Here is a 4,760-nt window from a genome sequence, read left to right as displayed (position 1 = left end):
ATATTGAAGCTTCTTCCAGTGTTGCTTCCCATTACTGATCATTTACAAGCAACTTCAAATACGCTTCTCGATATGTCCTGCAAACCTAGCCATCAACTTCTTTCAAACTTTCCATGAAATTGGTCCTTTTTTTACATGAAGAAGCATTCTGAGATGAAAGCATTCATTTTCGTTAGGATGTACAGTGTATACTCTACTAATTGTTGTACCAAACTTAATCCCAGAATGACTTTGAACCTTTGTGCCTATTTTGCGTCGTTTTCCATTTATTATTACTCTATGTGTAATAAGATATAGCAGCGTTTTTGCTGCTCATGATATAGCAGCATTTTTGTTGCTCATGATATAGCAGCGTTTTTGCAAAGTTGTCCTCCCTACAAATATTGAAAAAAAGCTGTTAAAGTGCTATATTTTGGATTTGGAACTTGATTTGCAGCTGTCTCAGCAGTGAAGTAAACCCTTTGACCATTTTCTAAATGCATAGAAAGTTGTTGAATGGCTGGGTGCCTTTCGTGGATTAGGAATCCAATTATGCGCCAGAAGACCTCATTATTGCTTATATATCTCCTTAATTGGTATTGTTTAACTTGATAAACCGTATTCTCAAGGAGAATTGAAATGCTCAGTTTTGAATCTGAACCAGAGTGAGACTACTCCAACAGATTTACTATCTTAACTTTCATTTTGACAGAGAGTTTCGAATCTGAACCAGTATGAGACTACTCCTACAGATTTTCTGTTTTTACTTTCATTTTGACTGACAAACAAACAAACAAACAGACAGAAATTCAGTTTTATACACACGCGCACCCCCCCACACACACACACACACGTATGTATGTATATACGTATATATAAATATATTGGTAATACTTTTCTTCAACCTCTTTAACTCTTGATACCATTTCTATTCTGTGTAAGTCAGACCTTTCTCTATGTAAACATAGATACATTTTTTTGTATTTCATGTATTTAACATACTTTGTACATTGATCTGCCTAACATGCTTATCCTTACATTTATCTCCCTACCCGCTCAAGTTTAAACCTCTCGAGCACTATAAGTGTATTCTATACGGAAAATATATTATTTTCATCTATGAACTATATATATATATAGATAGATAAGAAAGTTGGTTTGTGAAAGCACGTGGGTGAATATATAGAAAATAGTAAAGAGTGAAAAAACTACAGAAGGCTTAAATGTTAAAAAATATATATATTTGAGTCAATATGTCTGAAGAATATTACAAAATTTTTTTTTTAATTTTTTTTCTCTTATAATGACATAATTTAAAAGAAAGACCGGTTTTGCGTGTAAGAAATTTGAAAAGCTACACGCGAAACCGGTCTTTCTTTTAAATTATGTCATTATAAGAGAAAAAAATTTTTTTTTTAATTTTCTAATATTCTTCAGACATATTGACGCAAATATATATATTTTTTAACATTTAAGCCTTCTGTAGTTTTTTCACTCTTTACTATTTTCTATATATATATATATATACTTCCCAACAATATGTATGGTTCCGAGTTTGGTCCCACTGCGTGGTACCTTGGTCAAGTGTCTTTTACTATTACCTCGGGCTGACCAAAGCCGTGTGAGTGGATTTAGTAGACGGCAACTGAAAAAAACCTGTGGTATGTGTGCGTGTGTGTGTGTGTATGTATGTAGCTATGTGTATGTCTCTTTGTGTCTGTGAGTGTCGCCCCATCAGTGCTTGACAACCGGTGCTGGTGTGTTTACATCCCAGTAACTAGCAGCGGTTCAGCAAAAAAAGAAATGTGATAGAATAAGTACCAGGCTTAAAAAATAAGTCTTAGGTCGATTTGTTCGACTAAAACCCGTAACGCGATGCTCCAGCATGGCCGTAGTCAAATGACAGAAACAAAAGAATAAGATAATATATATGAATATTAATCATATATGCGTATGTACGTGTGTGTGTGTGTGTGTGTCTGAGTGTGTGTGTCTATGTGTGTGTGTGTCTGTGTGTGATTGTGTGTGTCTCTGTGCGTGTGTATGTGTGTGTGTTGTGTGTGTGTTGTGTGTGTGTGTGTGTGTGTGTGTGTGTGTGTGTGTGTGTACTGTTGACATCAAAAGAATTTATAAACTTTCGAGAGAACGAGAAATAATTCTTTTCTGAAACTAATCTCAAAGCACACAAAGCTATAAATATCATTTACATGCTATTATTGGTTTTATGTGTGCTTCTAGGTCCAATATATATATATATATATATATATATATATATATATATATATATAGAGAGAGAGAGAGAGAGAGAGAGAGAGAGAGAGAGAGAGAGAAACAGACAGACAGACAGACAGACAGACAGACAGACAGACAGAGACAGAGACAGAGACAGACAGACAGACAGAGAGGGAGAGATAATATTGCAACTAGTGGTTTCACGAGTTCAGTGCTCCCACAGTGAAGAATATTTACAAACTCTCAGCAGACATTTGAATCTATAAATTCAGGATTTGTAGAGAAAAATGTGACAGTTGTTGTAACCTTAAGACGTAATGACACGTCTTCTATGTGGTTATGAAATTAGGAGGGATGGGGTGTAATTTAACAGTTAATATTTGCACATTCACTGATTTATAAATATTTAAACAGGCGAACAAGTAAACATTGAGGTATTGCTATGAATATGCTACAACGAGTATGGGAGAAGAGTATATAAATAGGGAAACATAGCTATATTAGTCTAAAACATAACAACAACAACGAGGACGACGACGATGATGATGATGAGGAGGAGGAGGAGGATAATTTCAGGCGTTGTGCCTATAGTAGAAAGAATTATTATCATCATCATCATCATCACCATCATTCTTCTTCTTCTTCTTCTTCTCTTCTTCTTCTTCTTCTTCTTATTATTATTATTATTATTATTATTATTATTATTATTATTATTATTGGGTGAGAGAGCATGCCATCACAGTGACACTAGGGTCAAATATACGAAGCCCAATATACCCATCATGACTCTCCGTCTGATAAGGGTATGCCAGACACATGCATCACAGCCATGCGTGACATGGTGATCTCATAACAAGATAAACAGCGCATGACTTTGCAGGAGGGACTCAGTTAGAGCATTCTTCGGGTTGAGTAACCCATCCCGCCCAACTGATCCTTGACTAAGAGTTGTTTAAGGATGTTGAATGAAACACCCATGTTTCCAGAAGTGAATTATTCAAGCGCCAAAGAATTCCTCTCAACACATAGCGCTTCCCCATTAGTTCTGCACGTGATCAGAACTGCACATATCGTCAACCACCAAAGGGCCTGCTCAACAGGTTATGGTCAAACAACTGACATGCAGATCTGTGGTATTGCGTAAAATATTTGCTATAGCCAATCTTTTATACCTATTTCTTTATTACCCACAATGGGCTAAACATAGATGGGACAAACAAGGACAGACATTGGTATTAAGTCGATTAGATCGACCCCAGTGCGTAACTGGTACTTACTTTATCGACCCCGAAAGGATGAAAGGCAAACTCAACCTCGGCGGAATTTGACCTCACAACGTAACGACAGACGAAATACAGCTACGCATTTCGCCCGGCGTGCTAACGTTTCTGCCAGCTCGCCGCCTTTGCCAATCTTTTATACCAAGACAAAACGACATGATATCACTTCCAGTCAGTTAAGAGGAGAAGCCACGAGAGTCAGTGCCTGGTACTGTATCAGTGCATTTTATTTTTATTATTATTATTATTATTATTATTATTATTATTATTATTATTATTATTATAAATGAAAAGGATGTTTACACCGGGGTAAAATATACGAAGCCCAGTATACCTATTATGATTACCCATCTAATAAGGGTACACTGGGCACATGCACCACAACCATATGTGTGCAATATAGTGATCTCATATCAAGATAAACAGCACGTCCTTGCAGGTGGGGCCCAGTTAGAATTTTCTTCAGGTCGAGTAACCCATCCCACTCAAAAGGTCCCTGAATAAGGGTTGTTTAAGGATGATGAACAAAACACCCATGTTTCCAAATATGAATTATTCAAACCCCAAAGATTCCTCTCAAAACATGGCTATGATGCTTCCCCACTACTTCTGATCGGGATCAGAGAAGCACACATCGTCAACCACTAAGGGACATGCTCAACTGGTTAAAGTCAAACGACTGACAAACAAATCTGTGGTATTGAGCAAAATATTTGCCGTAGCCCAACTTTTATACCAAGACAAAGCAATGTACAGGACAACACTTTCAATCAGTTAAGATCAGAAGCTATGAGAGCCACTGCATGGTACTGTATCACGGTATTTATTATTATTATTATTATTATTATTATTACCATTACCTTTGCACAGCTTCTAATGCGTGAGATGTTCCATGTACTTCTCAAGATTTTTACCCAGTTCTCAAGACTCCGACAATCATTGGTACCACTGCCACCTTTTTCAACGAACACAACTGCTTAACCTCCCAAGCTAACCTATCATACCTATCAACTTTTCTTTCTTCCTTATCGCATACCTTGTTGTCAGCTGGGCATGCTATATCTATGATTCAGAATAGTTTACTTTCTTTCTCAATTAAGACTATGCCTGGCTTCCTATTTTCTATCTCATGGTCGCACTGAATCATAAAATTCCACAGGATCTTTGCATTATCATTTTCGGTGATGCCTTCGGGTTTGTAGTCATACCAATTTTTTTCTCTGACAAGACCATACTTGTTGCAAAGTGTCCAATAGACAATCCCTGCTA

The 4,760-nt window shown here is 36.7% G+C and overlaps 1 long non-coding RNA gene across 1 annotated transcript in view; it reads right to left on the bottom strand.

The window, feature by feature from the left end:
- Positions 1–3,489, bottom strand: part of LOC118761938 — a 21,896-nt gene extending 18,407 nt beyond the window's left edge. Inside the window, exon 1 of the long non-coding RNA XR_004997745.1 lies at positions 3,479–3,489. This is a non-coding gene — a long non-coding RNA (uncharacterized LOC118761938). The remainder of the gene's footprint in view (positions 1–3,478) is intronic.
- Between the last annotated feature and the right edge of the window lie 1,271 nt (positions 3,490–4,760).

This window comes from Octopus sinensis, linkage group LG2, assembly GCF_006345805.1.
Source record: "Octopus sinensis linkage group LG2, ASM634580v1, whole genome shotgun sequence".
NCBI lineage: Eukaryota > Metazoa > Mollusca > Cephalopoda > Octopoda > Octopodidae > Octopus > Octopus sinensis.
The sequence above is the reverse complement of the archived record's forward strand: the minus strand, read 5'-3'. Positions and strand labels throughout refer to the sequence as shown.